Source organism: Bombina bombina, chromosome 11, assembly GCF_027579735.1.
Source record: "Bombina bombina isolate aBomBom1 chromosome 11, aBomBom1.pri, whole genome shotgun sequence".
NCBI classification, from domain to species: Eukaryota; Metazoa; Chordata; class Amphibia; order Anura; family Bombinatoridae; genus Bombina; species Bombina bombina.
The window spans coordinates 53789190-53806290 of NC_069509.1; the positions used below are offsets into that span (position 1 = coordinate 53789190).

A 17101-nucleotide genomic window follows, 5' to 3' on the forward strand; every position below is an offset into this window, starting at 1 on the left:
GCTTTACAGAGGTTGATTCTGACCCAGTAGCAGTGAGTTCTTCACAGAGGTTGATTCAGAACCAGTAGCAGTGAGTGCTTCACAGAGGTTGATTCTGACCCAGAAGCAGTGAGTGCTTCACAGAGGTTGATTCTGACCCATTAGCAGTGAGTGCTTCACAGCGGTTGATTCTGACCCAGAAGCAGTGACTGCTTCAAAGAGGTTGATTCAGAACCAGTAGCAGTGAGTGCTTTACAGAGGTTGATTCAGAACCAGTAGTAGTAAGTGCTTCACAGAGGTTGATTCTGACCCAGAAACAGTGAGTGCTTCACAGAGGTTTATTTTGACCCAGTAGCAGTGAGTGCTTCACAGAGGTTTATTCTAACCCATTAGCAGTGAATGCTTAACATAGGTTGATTCTGACCCAGTAGCAGTAAATGCTTCACAGAGGTTGATTCTGACCAATTAGCAGTGAGTGCTTCAAAGAGGTTGGTTCTGACCCAGAAGCAATGAGTGCTTCTCGGGAAACAGCTCATGTAATAGAACACCCAGGCGTTATAGCACTCGTGTTGCATTGAATGGCGCAGGCGCAATTTCTGTCCTGTTGGTTGCTATGGAATTCAAAACAGACTCACACATAGACCTATCACCACGCGCCCCCACCCAGGATTTGACCCTTGCGAGTTCCTGTAGCGGTGACAGCAAAACAACGGGCTTCAGAACTCAATACTGGAAGTATAGGTGACAGGGTTGGTTCTGACCCAGTAGCAGTAAGTGTTTCACATAGGTTTATTCTGACCCAGTGGCAGTGAGTGCCTCACAGAGGTTGGTTCTGACCCAGTACTAACAGTGAGTGCTTCACAGAGGTTTATTCTGACCCAGTAGCAGTGAGTGCTTCACATAGGTTTATTCTGACCCAGTAGCAGTAAATGCTTCACAAGTGCTTCACATAGGTTTATTCTGACCCAGTGGCAGTGAGTGCCTCACAGAGGTTGGTTCTGACCCAGTGCTAGCAGTGAGTGCTTCACAGAGGTTTATTCTGACCCAGTAGCAGTGAGTGCTTCACATAGGTTTATTCTGACCCAGTAGCAGTAAATGCTTCACATAGGTTTATTCTGACCCAGTAGCAGTAAGTGCTTCACATAGGTTTATTCTGACCCAGTAGCAGTGAGTGCTTCACATAGGTTTATTCTGACCCAATAGCAGTGAGTGCTTCACATAGGTTTATTCTGACCCAGTAGCAGTGAGTGCCTCACATAGGTTTATTCTGACCCAGTAGCAGTAATAAGTGCTTCACAGAGGTTGGTTCTGACCCAGTAGCAGTAAGTGCTTCACAGAGGTTGATTCTGACAAATTAGCAGTGAGTGCCTCACATAGGTTTATTCTGACCCAGTAGCAGTGAGTGATTCACAGGGGTTGGTTTTGACCCAGTAGCAGTGAGTGCTTCACATAGGTTTATTCTGACCCAGTAGCAGTGAGTGCTTCACAGAGGTTGGTTCTGACCCAGTAGCAATAAGTGCTTCACAGAGGTTGATTCTGACAAATTAGCAGTGAGTGCCTCACATAGGTTTATTCTGACCCAGTAGCAGTGAGTGATTCAAAGAGGTTGGTTCTGACCCAGTAGCAGTGAGTGCTTCACATAGGTTTATTCTGACCCAGTAGCAGTAAGTGCTTCACATAGGTTTATTCGGACCCAGTAGTAGTGAGTGCTTCACAGAGGTTGGTTCTGACCCAGTAGCAGTAAGTGCTTCACAGAGGTTGATTCTGACAAATTAGCAGTGAGTGCCTCACATAGGTTTATTCTGACCCAGTAGCAGTAAGTGCTTCACAGAGATTTATTCTGACCCAGTAGCAGCGAGTGCTTCACAGAGGTTTATTCTTACCCAGTAGCAGTAAATGCTTCACAAGTGCTTCACATAGGTTTATTCTGACCCAGTGGCAGTGAGTGCCTCACAGAGGTTGGTTCTGACCCAGTACTAGCAGTGAGTGCTTCACAGAGGTTTATTCTGACCCAGTAGCAGTGAGTGCTTCACATAGGTTTATTCTGACCCAGTAGCGGTAAATGCTTCACATAGGTTTATTCTGACCCAGTAGCAGTAAGTGCTTCACATAGGTTTATTCTGACCCAGTAGCAGTGAGTGCTTCAAATAGGTTTATTCTGACCCAGTAGCAGTGAGTGCCTCACATAGGTTTATTCTGACCCAGTAGCAGTGAGTGCCTCACATAGGTTTATTCTGACCAGTAGCAGTGAGTGCTTCACAGAGGTTGGTTGTGACCCAGTAGCAGTAAGTGCTTCACAGAGGTTGATTCTGACAAATTAGCGCTGAGTGCCTCACATAGGTTTATTCTGACCCAGTAGCAGTGAGTGCTTCACAGAGGTTGGTTCTGACAAATTAGCAGTGAGTGCCTCACATAGGTTTATTCTGACCCAGTAGCAGTAATAAGTGCTTCACAGAGGTTGGTTCTGACCCAGTAGCAGTAAGTGCTTCACAGAGGTCGATTCTGACAAATTAGCAGTGAGTGCTTCACAGAGGTTTATTCTGACCCAGTAGCAGTAAATGCTTCACATAGGTTTATTCTGACCAGTAGCAGTGAGTGCTTCACAGAGGTTGGTTCTGACCCAGTAGCAGTAAGTGCTTCACAGAGGTTGATTCTGACAAATTAGCAGTGAGTGCCTCACATAGGTTTATTCTGACCCAGTAGCAGTGAGTGATTCACAGAGGTTGGTTCTGACCCAGTAGCAGTGAGTGCTTCACATAGGTTTATTCTGACCCAGTAGCAGTAAGTGCTTCACATAGGTTTATTCTGACCCAGTAGCAGTGAGTGCTTCACAGAGGTTGGTTCTGACCCAGTAGCAGTAAGTGCTTCACAGAGGTTGATTCTGACAAATTAGCAGTGAGTGCCTCACATAGGTTTATTCTGACCCAGTAGCAGTGAGTGATTCACAGAGGTTGGTCCTGACCCAGTAGCAGTGAGTGATTCACAGAGGTTGGTCCTGACCCAGTAGCAGTGAGTGATTCACAGAGGTTGGTCCTGACCCAGTAGCAGTGAGTGATTCACAGAGGTTGGTTCTGACCCAGTAGCAGTGAGTGCTTCACATAGGTTTATTCTGACCCAGTAGCAATCTGTTAAAATCTGACAGCGCTCAACCTTGTGTCTGTAGCTCCTAGTATTGTGGGTACCAGCGCTCCCCAAAAAGGTGAATGTAGTGCTAAAAATAAATACACAGAGCGCCTCCTAAAAGGCTAAGACACTAGTAGTGACAAGATTATTTAAATAAAAAATATATTGAAATTCTATAGGGGTATATAAAATATTTTATAAGCTACTTATAGCTAAAATATACAAACAAGATACAAAAGTGGATCCACTTAAAATTAACAATAAAATATGCATATATCTATATAAAAAAAACAATACAATTGTGGTTAAAAACCACAACAATATACAATCTTGATCACAAAATAAATTACAATAAAACAGCTGTTGATGGTTGGATAAAAAATATAAATATATAAAAACATCAATTTACTGAGTAGGTGTCCATAAATATGTAGGTCCCAAACTTTAAATTCTTTCCAGAGAGTGAATGTCCAATATAAAGATTCTATTTTAAAACAGTTATCCTTATATATCCCTCGATAAACGGTGAAATGATGAAGTGTGTAAAAAAGAAGAAAAACGTAGTGGTTTTCAAATCAAATTTCAAAAATTATTGTGAATATCCAAAAAATCCTGAAAAGATGATGTGATGAAGTGGGCGTGAATAATCAAAAATGTGTGTACACAAAAATGAAAAAAGAAAAAATGTGAAAAAATAATCCAAATGAATATTTAGGATGTGTTAAAGTGAATAACACACTTATAAAGTGACCCTTATGTGAATACATGATGTGAAGAGATGCTCCTAAAAAGTTATTCCTGTGTGTAAACGATGAAAAAATACAGAAATGGATCCTATGTCTCAGGGAACAATTCATTCAAAGATATACCATATATGTCAACGCGTTTTGGCCCTAAGAACTGGGCCTTTATCACGACTATCTTATTTTATTGTTAATTTTAAGTGGATCCACTTTTGTATCTTGTTTGTATATTTTAGCTATAAGTAGCTTATAAAATATTTTATATACCGGTATAGAATTTCAATATATTTTTTATTTAAATAATCTTGTCACTACTAGTGTCTTAGCCTTTTAGGAGGCGCTCTGTGTATTCATCTGACCCAGTAGCAGTAAGTGCTTCACAGAGGTTGGTTCTGACTCAGTAGCAGTAAGTGCTTCACAGAGGTTGATTCTGACCCAGTAGCGGTAAATGCTTCACATAGGTTTATTCTGACCCAGTAGCAGTAAGTGCTTCACATAGGTTTATTCTGCCCCAGTAGCAGTAATAAGTGCTTCACAGAGGTTGGTTCTGACCCAGTAGCAGTAAGTGCTTCACAGAGGTTGATTCTGACAAATTAGCAGTGAGTGATTCACAGAGGTTTATTCTGACCCAGTAGCATTAAATGCTTCACTTAGGTTTATTCTGACCAGTAGCAGTGAGTGCTTCACAGAGGTTGGTTCTGACCCAGTAGCAGTAAGTGCTTCACAGAGGTTGATTCTGACAAATTAGCAGTGAGTGCCTCACATAGGTTTATTCTGACCCAGTAGCAGTGAGTGATTCACAGGAGTTGGTTCTGACCCAGTAGCAGTGAGTGCTTCACATAGGTTTATTCTGACCCAGTAGCAGTAAGTGCTTCACATAGGTTTATTCTGACCCAGTAGCAGTGAGTGCTTCACAGAGGTTGGTTCTGACCCAGTAGCAGTAAGTGCTTAACAGAGGTTGATTCTGACAAATTAGCAGTGAGTGCTTCACAGAGGTTGGTTCTGACCCAGTAGCAATGAGTGCTTCTCGGGAAACAGCTCGTGTAATAGAATAGAATACCCAGGCGCTATAGCACCTCGTGTTGCATTGAATGGCGCAGGCGCAATTTCTGTTTCTGTCTCGTTGGTTGCTATGGAATTCCGAACAGACTCGCGCATCGACCTGTCACCGCGCGCCCCCGCCCAGGATTTGACCCTCGCGAGTTCCTGTAGCGGTGACAGCAAAACAACGGGCTTCGGAACTCAATACCGGAAGTATCGGTGACAGGACGACTCTGGAAAGCCAGGCCGTGTACAGCGGTGCAGTGTGATATACCAATCACAAGATAACAGGGTAACGAATACCGTGACACCAGGCCTGGGGTTGCTTTTGCCATGACACAACCCCCCGCTGTAATGAGGAGACAGACCAGCACCCCCTTATAATATAGATGACAATGACCGGTAACCCGAAGTGTAATAACGGAAACAGAGATTAGTGCCCCACATAGTTAATTAATCTAGACCATCAATCAAAACCCCCAATGTATTGGACACCTAAACCGGTAACCACCAGGTTCATAAGGTGACAGAAACCACCAGGGTGATAAAGTGACATAGATCAAAAGCTCACAGTTCAATGGGGAGACCTAGACCAGTAGCCACCAGTGTAATTATTATGAGTCAGATACAATCATACACATAAAACCAGTATAATAAGGGAACAGAGACCAATAATCACCAGTGTAACAAGAAACATTGATCAAGACCACTAACCAGAATGAGGAGACCTAAACCAGCATTTGCTGGTGTAATTAGAAGACAGATGCAGAGAAAACCAGTATAATATGCGGACATAGACCAGTAAGCACCAGTGTAATAAGGTTACATAGATCTGAGACCCTCAGTATAAAGAGGAGACCAAGACCAGTGTATTTAGGAGTCAAACGCATAAACCCATTATAAAAAGTGGACAGAAACCAGTAATCACCAGTATAACAAGGGTCATTGATCAGAACCTATGTAATTAGAAGATAGGAGCACATAAACCCAGTATAATAAGTGGGCAAAGATCAGTAATCTACAGTGAAACAAGGGATATTGATCAGTACATGTAAATATAACGAGGAGACCTAAATCAGTACACCCCTGGTTTCATTAGAGGACATGCAAAACATAAACCCAGGGTAATAAGTGCACGTTGACCTCTAATATGATGAGTAGACCTAGATCAGCTGCCCCTGGTTTCATTAGAGGACATGAAAAACATAAATCCAGGGAAATACGTGCATGTTGACCTCTAATATGATGAGTAGACCTAGATCAGCTCCCCCTGGTTTCATTAGAAGACAGGCACACATAAATCCAGGGTAATAGGTGCACATTAACCTCTAATATGATGAGACCTAGATCAGTACCCCCTGGTTTCATTAGAAGACAGGCGCACAGAAACCTCTGATATGATGAGGAGAATTAGATCAGTACACCTCTGGTTTCATTAGAAGACAGGCGCACATAAACCCAGTAGTAAGTGCACATTAACCTCTAATATGACGAGGAGACCTAGATCAGTACCCCCTGGTTTCATTAGAAGACAGGCGCACATAAACCTCTGATATGATGAGGAGACTTAGATCAGTACACCTCTGGTTTCATTAGAAGACAGTCACACATAAATCCAGGGTAATAGGTGCACATAAACCTCTGATATGATGAGGAGACCTAGATCAGTACACCCCTGGTTTCATTAGAAGACAGGCGCACATAAACCTCTGATATGATGAGGAGACTTAGATCAGTACACCTCTGGTTTCATTAGAAGACAGTCACACATAAATCCAGGGTAATAGGTGCACATTAACCTCTAATATGATGAGACCTAGATCAGTACCCCCTGGTTTCATTAGAAGACAGGCGCACAGAAACCTCTGATATGATGAGGAGAATTAGATCAGTACACCTCTGGTTTCATTAGAAGACAGGCGCACATAAACCCAGTAGTAAGTGCACATTAACCTCTAATATGACGAGGAGACCTAGATCAGTATCCCCTGGTTTCATTAGAAGACAGGCGCACAGAAACCTCTGATATGATGAGGAGACTTAGATCAGTACACCTCTGGTTTCATTAGAAGACAGTCACACATAAATCCAGGGTAATAGGTGCACATTAACCTCTAATATGATGAGGAGACCTAGATCAGTACCCACTTGTATAATGGGAACCCATGACCAGAAACCACTTGTGTGAGGAGGGTACCAATACCAGAAACAACCAGTATAATAGCAGAAATCTGTAACATCTATTTAATAAAGTGACTGAGACCATATCATAAACAGACAAATACCTGTGACTCCCTTTTTAAATAGGGAACCAATAACTAGTCCTCACAATGGTAACTAAAATACTATTATAGTAATAAGAGTTTTAACACCTGTATAATGTTTAAGCTGAGATCAGTTTTGCAAGCAGAATGTGATTAGTAACACCAGTATAACAATGATAATAAGCCCAGTAACCATCACTGTGATTGGAATACTTGCATATAGTAAGTCACTCTACGTTTTAGCATTTTGTATATTTGCCGTTGTCTTTGCATGGGTTAAATTTGTGCATTCAGGTGCAGTGTATTACTGCTCTTGAGAATGATCTAGCCAGTGAACAAATCAGGTATAGCATACACATGTATCCACCAATCACAGGCCATGTCCTGTTCAAGAATGACACATGAGTGTGTAAGATGCAGCGTTTAAACACATAGGGCTAGATTACAAGTGAGGCACTATCTTAACGTGCGCCTGCAAAGGGGCAAATTTGACCGTTTACGGGCACACATTGAAAACCAGCCATTACAAGTGAGCTTGCAGTTTTACTTTACGCTAGGCGCAATTAACCAGAGGTCAGACCTCTGGTTAAATTTAAAAATTTGCCCCCAAAATAAAGAGGACTGTACTTTAAAATAGAATATAAATATGAGCATTGAAACAAAAACTGAACAAAGCAGTTATAAGGGGTTAAAGTGAGGGGATGTGGGGTGTTTTGAAGAAAAAAAAACACACCTAAAGAGCCTTTACATGGAGGTCAATGGGGGACTGTGTTTTCTCTATAAATATATATGTATATGCTTATATAGATATTTATTGCTATGCAAATTGCCCCCTGCTCTTCGTTAGATTGTTTGCCGTGGCTGCCGGCATGAAGACGAGGCTCCCATTGGAGCCTATGAAAGCGTTCTCTCATGAGTGCTTGGCTTGCGGCAGTTGTTTACATTGCGCTGTGCTCGTAATTCTAGCGCACATTTATGTTCAATGGTATTATTGAGTGGAGAGCAAAATATCGCACTCACGTAAGTGCAATATTGTTCTCTACTCGTAATCTGGCCCATAGTGAAAAGGGTGTTTTTGTTCAGAGCATTCTTTACACTTTGAGCTCGATTTATCAATCCTTTCACCTCCCTACGACTGCGGGTTCTCTCAAGAGAACCTGCAGTCAGTATTTATCAAGTAGCGGTCATGAGACTGCTGCACAAGCGGAAAACATCGCTTGTGGGCAATCTTAAATTCCGGCAGCGGATTGCTGCCCGCCAGAGGTGAGCTGGGCGCCGCAGCTTGATAAATCAAGCCCTAAGTGTCCTTAAACAAGTATATGAAGAACTAATTATCTTTATACTGGATAAGTTAAACAAATTGCCACCAAATTAAGACAACCAATAACCTCTCTGACCTATAAACCACAGTATATGGGCAGGGGTATGGACAGTAGCCCTAATATAAAGCAGAAGGGAACAATGACACTGTTATTGACTCATTCTTTCTTTACAGCCTATGGAATTTCTGTAACCAGTACAAGAGCTCAAGGAGGAGCCAGCCTTAGTCCGGCCTGCTCAGGTAACAAGGTGAGATGGACCTCATTCTAGAAATCTACTTATTGGGAGTGTGCAGAGTATCATATTATTCTTAAGAAGTGTTTGAATGGGGATGCAGTATACTGTGCTGGTCACTGTCTTGTTGCAGTATAAAGATGATCTCAGTTAGGAGGGAAGCAGGTTCAGGAGTCATTTACATTGGTGCTTGTTTGCAGAAAGGATGGTTGATTCATGGAATAAACTTCCAGTAGAGGAGGTAAGGACAATACTGTAATGGAAATCAAGAATAAGCTAAAAACACCAAAGGGGCATTTTCAGAATCCAATGAGTGTAGCATAAAAAGGAAGTCCAATAGTATATCAGATATACTATACTGCAGGAGTTATCTTTGTTCTTCTTCTGTATTTTATGTTCCCTTGGGCTCTGATTGTGCCTCTTTTGTGATTTTTGGCGACGTTTGAAAACGCACAGTTGTTGTGGGGGGGCTACACAGAAGATCCATAGTAAAGTATTGTTTTAATGTACTAATTTATTTGTGTCTACATATACCTTTTCTATTGTCTTGTTTAGTGAGGGAATACAAGAATGTGTTGGAAATGGATAAGACTATACTAAAAATTAAATAAAGGTACACTAAAGCCGCATTTTGTTCTTTTCTTTTTCTTGGGTCCCAATGTAATGAGGATAAACTAAGGGTCCAGTTTTAAAGCATACAAGGCTGGGATAAAATCTTTATATTTGGTTTGCTGGAAGTGGCAGCCCTTGATTCTGTACATTTTACTTGGGATTGCTGTCTTCTATTCCTGAATATACAATAGGATTTGACAAGTCCATGTATCAATAAATACATAAATAATCTCCTGCTTTCTTTACAGTTGACTGCAGTGCTTCAAGTAATTTGTCAGCCCCTGGTACACTGAGTACTGCTCGTCTGACAGGGTCTGCAGCGTGATGATCTTGCATGTCTGTCTATAGGTGCCAGATGTTACTCTTGTCTGGTAATGCCGCTGGGTAGGGTGTATGGTTTCTATCTGTGTCTGTCACTTTCTCGTGGGTACAACATATCGCCCTGGTATGGAATTTAGCAGCACAGTAAGAGATGCGGCTTGTGTTGTGCAGTGTCTAAGGGTAGTGTGCAGGATTTATTGCACTGTCAGCAGGTAGGGTTCTTAATGTGACTGTTGTGTGGAGGGTAGGGCATAGGCTCCTGCTCTTTTCACACATTGTCTGGGCATGGTGCCAGGATGCTTTTATTCTGACATTGTCTGAGGCATGCTGCAGAACTCTGGTCTGACACTATCTGTGGTGTAAGGTACAGGATGCTACACTATTCTTGTCTGTGATTGGGTGCAGGATGTTGCTTTGCTCTGGCACTGGGTGTATGATACCACACATGTTTGGCACTGCCCTAGGGAAGAGCACAGGATGCTGTTTTGTGTTTGTTGCTGTCTGTGGTTAGGGTACAAAATGGGTTTGTTTGTTTTTTTTAATCCCCTTTTGAGTAGTGTGCATGATGCAGTTATTGTCTGAAGGTGTGATACATGATATGCGTGTGTGTGCAAGATGCAGTTATTGTTTGAAGGTGTGATACATGATATGCGTGTGTGTGCAAGATGCAGTTATTGTCTGAAGGTGTGATACATGATATGCGTGTGTGTGCAAGATGCAGTTATTGTCTGAAGGTGTGATACATGATATGTGTGTGTGTGTGCAAGATGTAGTTATTGTCTGAAGGTGTGATACATGATATGTGTGTGTGTGTGCAAGATGCAGTTATTGTCTGAAGGTGTGATACATGATATGCGTGTGTGTGCAAGATACAGTTATTGTCTGAAGGTGTGATACATGATATGTGTGTGTGTGAGCAAGATGCAGTTATTGTCTGAAGGTGTGATACATGATATGCATGTGTGTGCAAGATGCAGTTATTGTCTGAAGGTGTGATACATGATATGCGTGTGTGTGTGCAAGATGCAGTTATTGTCTGAAGGTGTGATACATAATATGCGTGTGTGTGTGCAAGATGCAGTTATTGTCTGAAGGTGTGATATATGATATGCGTGTGTGTGCAAGATGCAGTTATTGTCTGAAGGTGTGATACATGATATGCGTGTGTGTGCAAGATGCAGTTATTGTCTGAAGGTGTGATACATGATATGCGTGTGTGTGTGCAAGATGCAGTTATTGTCTGAAGGTGTGATACATGATATGCGTGTGTGTGAGCAAGATGCAGTTATTGTCTGAAGGTGTGATACATGATATGCGTGTGTGTGAGCAAGATGCAGTTATTGTCTGAAGGTGTGATACATGATATGCGTGTGTGTGAGCAAGATGCAGTTATTGTCTGAAGGTGTGATACATGATATGCGTGTGTGTGCAAGATGCAGTTATTGTCTGAAGGTGTGATACATGATATGCGTGTGTGTGAGCAAGATGCAGTTATTGTCTGATGGTGTGATACATGATATGCGTGTGTGTGCAAGATGCAGTTATTGTCTGAAGGTGTGATACATGATATGCGTGTGTGTGCAAGATGCAGTTATTGTCTGAAGGTGTGATACATGATATGCGTGTGTGTGCAAGATGCAGTTATTGTCTGAAGGTGTGATACATGATATGCGTGTGTGTGCAAGATGCAGTTATTGTCTGAAGGTGTGATACATGATATGCGTGTGTGTGTGCAAGATGCAGTTATTGACTGAAGGTGTGATACATGATATGCGTGTGTGTGCAAGATGCAGTTATTGTCTGAAGGTGTGATACATGATATGCATATGTGTGCAAGATGCAGTTATTGTCTGAAGGTGTGATACATGATATGCGTGTGTGTGCAAGATGCAGTTATTGTCTGAAGGTGTGATACATGATATGCATATGTGTGCAAGATGCAGTTATTGTCTGAAGGTGTGATACATGATATGCGTGTGTGTGCAAGATGCAGTTATTGTCTGAAGGTGTGATACATGATATGCGTGTGTGTGAGCAAGATGCAGTTATTGTCTGAAGGTGTGATACATGATATGCGTGTGTGTGAGCAAGATGCAGTTATTGTCTGAAGGTGTGATACATGATATGCGTGTGTGTGCAAGATGCAGTTATTGTCTGAAGGTGTGATACATGATATGCGTGTGTGTGAGCAAGATGCAGTTATTGTCAGAAGGTGTGATACATGATATGCGTGTGTGTGCAAGATGCAGTTATTGTCTGAAGGTGTGATACATGATATGTGTGTGTGTGTGCAAGATGCAGTTATTGTCTGAAAGTGTGATACATGATATGCATATGTGTGCAAGATGCAGTTATTGTCTGAAGGTGTGATACATGATATGTGTGTGTGCAAGATGCAGTTATTGTCTGAAGGTGTGATACATGATATGTGTGTGTGCAAGATGCAGTTATTGTCTGAAGGTGTGATACATGATATGTGTGTGTGTGCAAGATGCAGTTATTGTCTGAAGGTGTGATACATGATATGCGTGTGTGTGTGCAAGATGCAGTTATTGTCTGAAGGTGTGATACATGATATGCGTGTGTGTGTGCAAGATGCAGTTATTGTCTGAAGGTGTGATACATGATATGCGTGTGTGTGCAAGATGCAGTTATTGTCTGAAGGTGTGATACATGATATGTGATACATGATATGCGTGTGTGTGAGCAAGATGCAGTTATTGTCTGAAGGTGTGATACATGATATGCATGTGTGTGCAAGATGCAGTTATTGTCTGAAGGTGTGATACATGATATGCGTGTGTGTGTGCAAGATGCAGTTATTGTCTGAAGGTGTGATACATAATATGCGTGTGTGTGTGCAAGATGCAGTTATTGTCTGAAGGTGTGATATATGATATGCGTGTGTGTGCAAGATGCAGTTATTGTCTGAAGGTGTGATACATGATATGCGTGTGTGTGCAAGATGCAGTTATTGTCTGAAGGTGTGATACATGATATGCGTGTGTGTGCAAGATGCAGTTATTGTCTGAAGGTGTGATACATGATATGCGTGTGTGTGTGCAAGATGCAGTTATTGTCTGAAGGTGTGATACATGATATGCGTGTGTGTGTGTGCAAGATGCAGTTATTGTCTGAAGGTGTGATACATGATATGCGTGTGTGTGCATGATGCAGTTATTGTCTGAAGGTGTGATACATGATATGCGTGTGTGTGCAAGATGCAGTTATTGTCTGAAGGTGTGATACATGATATGTGTGTGTGTGCAAGATGCAGTTATTGTCTGAAGGTGTGATACATGATATGCGTGTGTGTGCAAGATGCAGTTATTGTCTGAAGGTGTGATACATGATATGCGTTTGTGTGTGCAAGATGCAGTTATTGTCTGAAGGTGTGATACATGATATGCGTTTGTGTGTGCAAGATGCAGTTATTGTCTGAAGGTGTGATACATGATATGCGTTTGTGTGTGCATGATGCAGTTATTGTCTGAAGGTGTGATACATGATATGCGTGTGTGTGCAAGATGCAGTTATTGTCTGAAGGTGTGATACATGATATGCGTGTGTGTGCAAGATGCAGTTATTGTCTGAAGGTGTGATACATGATATGCGTGTGTGTGCAAGATGCAGTTATTGTCTGAAGGTGTGAAACATGATATGCGTGTGTGTGCAAGATGCAGTTATTGTCTGAAGGTGTGATACATGATATGCGTGTGTGTGTGCAAGATGCAGTTATTGTCTGAAGGTGTGATACATGATATGCGTGTGTGTGTGCAAGATACAGTGATTGTCTGAAGGTGTGATACATGATATGCGTGTGTGTGCAAGATGCAGTTATTGTCTGAAGGTGTGATACATGATATGTGTGTGTGCAAGATGCAGTTATTGTCTGAAGGTGTGATACATGATATGTGTGTGTGCAAGATGCAGTTATTGTCTGAAGGTGTGATACATGATATGCGTGTGTGTGTGCAAGATGCAGTTATTGTCTGAAGGTGTGATACATGATATGCGTGTGTGAGCAAGATGCAGTTATTGTCTGAAGATGTGATACATGATATGCGTGTGTGTGCAAGATGCAGTTATTGTCTGAAGGTGTGATACATGATATGCGTGTGTGTGCAAAATGCAGTTATTGTCTGAAGGTGTGATACATGATATGCGTGTGTGTGTGTGCAAGATGCAGTTATTGTCTGAAGGTGTGATACATGATATGTGTGTGTGTGCAAGATGCAGTTATTGTCTGAAGGTGTGATACATGATATGCGTGTGTGTGTGCAAGATGCAGTTATTGTCTGAAGGTGTGATACATGATATGCGTGTGTGTGTGCAAGATGCAGTTATTGTCTGAAGGTGTGATACATGATATGCGTGTGTGTGTGCAAGATGCAGTTATTGTCTGAAGGTGTGATACATGATATGCGTGTGTGTGCAAGATGCAGTTATTGTCTGAAGGTGTGATACATGATATGCGTGTGTGTGTGCAAGATGCAGTTATTGTCTGAAGGTTTGATACATGATATGCGTGTGTGTGCAAGATGCAGTTATTGTCTGAAGGTGTGATACATGATATGCGTGTGTGTGCAAGATGCAGTTATTGTCTGAAGGTGTTATACATGATATGTGTGTGTGCAAGATGCAGTTATTGTCTGAAGGTGTGATACATGATATGCGTGTGTGTGTGCAAGATGCAGTTATTGTCTGAAGGTGTGATACATGATATGCGTGTGTGTGTGCAAGATGCAGTTATTGTCTGAAGGTGTGATACATGATATGCGTGTGTGTGCAAGATGCAGTTATTGTCTGAAGGTGTGATACATGATATGCGTGTGTGTGCAAGATGCAGTTATTGTCTGAAGGTGTGATACATGATATGTGTGTGTGCAAGATGCAGTTATTGTCTGAAGGTGTGATACATGATATGTGTGTGTGTGTGCAAGATGCAGTTATTGTCTGAAGGTGTGATACATGATATGTGTGTATGTGTGCAAGATGCAGTTATTGTCTGAAGGTGTGATACATGATATGCGTGTGTGTGCAAGATACAGTTATTGTCTGAAGGTGTGATACATGATATGTGTGTGTGTGTGCAAGATGCAGTTATTGTCTGAAGGTGTGATACATGATATGTGTGTGTGTGTGCAAGATGCAGTTATTGTCTGAAGGTGTGATACATGATATGCGTGTGTGTGCAAGATGCAGTTATTGTCTGAAGATGTGATACATGATATGCGTGTGTGTGTGCAAGATGCAGTTATTGTCTGAAGGTGTGATACATGATATGCATGTGTGTGCAAGATGCAGTTATTGTCTGAAGGTGTGATACATGATATGTGTGTGTGCAAGATGCAGTTATTGTCTGAAGGTGTGATACATGATATGCATATGTGTGCAAGATGCAGTTATTGTCTGAAGGTGTGATACATGATATGCGTGTGTGTGCAAGATGCAGTTATTGTCTGAAGGTGTGATACATGATATGCCTGTGTGTGTGCAAGATGCAGTTATTGTCTGAAGGTGTGATACATGATATGCGTGTGTGTGCAAGATGCAGTTATTGTCTGAAGGTGTGATACATGATATGCGTGTGTGTGCAAGATGCAGTTATTGTCTGAAGGTGTGATACATGATATGCGTGTGTGTGCAAGATGCAGTTATTGTCTGAAGGTGTGATACATGATATGCGTGTGTGTGCAAGATGCAGTTATTGTCTGAAGGTGTGATACATGATATGCGTGTGTGTGCAAGATGCAGTTATTGTCTGAAGGTGGGATACATGATATGCGTGTGTGTGTGCAAGATGCAGTTATTGTCTGAAGGTGTGATACATGATATGCATGTGTGTGCAAGATGCAGTTATTGTCTGAAGGTGTGATACATGATATGCGTGTGTGTGCAAGATGCAGTTATTGTCTGAAGGTGTGATACATGATATGCGTGTGTGTGTGCAAGATGCAGTTATTGTCTGAAGGTGTGATACATGATATGCATATGTGTGCAAGATGCAGTTATTGTCTGAAGGTGTGATACATGATATGCGTGTGTGTGCAAGATGCAGTTATTGTCTGAAGGTGTGATACATGATAGTGCGTGTGTGTGCAAGATGCAGTTATTGTCTGAAGGTGTGATACATGATATGCGTGTGTGTGAGCAAGATGCAGTTATTGTCTGAAGGTGTGATATATGATATGCGTGTGTGTGAGCAAGATGCAGTTATTGTCTGAAGGTGTGATACATGATATGCATGTGTGTGCAAGATGCAGTTATTGTCTGAAGGTGTGATACATGATATGCGTGTGTGAGCAAGATGCAGTTATTGTCTGAAGGTGTGATACATGATATGTGTGTGTGCAAGATGCAGTTATTGTCAGAAGGTGTGATACATGATATGTGTGTGTGCAAGCTGCAGTTATTGTCTGAAGGTGTGATACATGATGTGTGTGTGTGCAAGATGCAGTTATTGTCTGAAGGTGTGATACATGATATGCGTGTGTGTGTGTGCAAGATGCAGTTATTGTCAGAAGGTGTGATACATAGATATGCGTGTGTGTGCAAGATGCAGTTATAGTCTGAAGGTGGTGATACATGATTATGCGTGTGTGTGAGCAAGATGCAGTTATTGTCTGAAGGTGTGATACATGATATGCGTGTGTGTGGCAAGATTGCAGTTATTGTCTGAAGGTGTGATACATGATATGCGTGTGTGTGAGCAAGATGCAGTTATTGTCTGAAGGTGTGATACATGATTGCGTTGTGTGGCAAGATGCAGTTATTGTCTGAAGGTGTGATACATGATATGCCGTGTGTGGTGTGCAAGATGCAGTTATTGTCCTGAAGGGTGTGATACATGATATGCATATGTGTGCAAGATGCAGTTATTGTCTGAAGGTGTGATACATGATATGGTGTGTGTGCAAGATGCATTTATTGTCTGAAGGTGTGATACATGATTATGTGTGTGTGCAAGATGCAGTAATTGTCTGAAGGTGTATACATGATATGTGTGTGGTGTGCAAGATGCAGTTATTGTCTGAAGGTGTGATACATGATATGCGTGTGTGTGTGCAAGATGCAGTTATTGTCTGAAGGTGTGATACATGATATGTGTGGTGTGTGGCAAGATGCAGTTATTGTCTGAAGGTGTGACTACATGATATGCGTGTGTGTGTGCAAGATGCAGTTATTGTCTGAAGGTGTGATACATGATATGCGTGTGTGTGCAAGATGCAGTTATTGTCTGAAGGTGTATACATGATATGCGTGTGTGTGCAAGATGCAGTTATTGTCTGAAGGTGTGATACATGATATGTGTGTGTGTGTGCAAGATGCAGTTATTGTCTGAAGGGTGTGATACATGATATGCGTGTGTGTGTGCAAGATGCAGTTATTGTCTGAAGGGTGTGATACATGATATGTGATACATGATATGCGTGTGTGTGAGGCAAGATGCAGGTTATTGTC

General features: G+C 41.8%; 1 protein-coding gene across 2 annotated transcripts in view; it reads left to right on the forward strand.

Annotated features, from left to right (window-relative positions):
- The first annotated feature begins 5038 nt into the window (after positions 1 to 5038).
- Positions 5039 to 17101, forward strand: part of NAA60 (N-alpha-acetyltransferase 60, NatF catalytic subunit) — a 28854-nt gene continuing 16791 nt past the window's right edge. Inside the window, exons 1-2 of one of the 2 annotated variants that reach the window (XM_053695133.1) lie at positions 5039 to 5178; positions 8646 to 8719. The gene's annotated coding sequence lies outside the window, so the exon portion shown is untranslated. The remainder of the gene's footprint in view (positions 5179 to 8645; positions 8720 to 17101) is intronic. The other variant, XM_053695134.1, reaches the window with a different exon arrangement.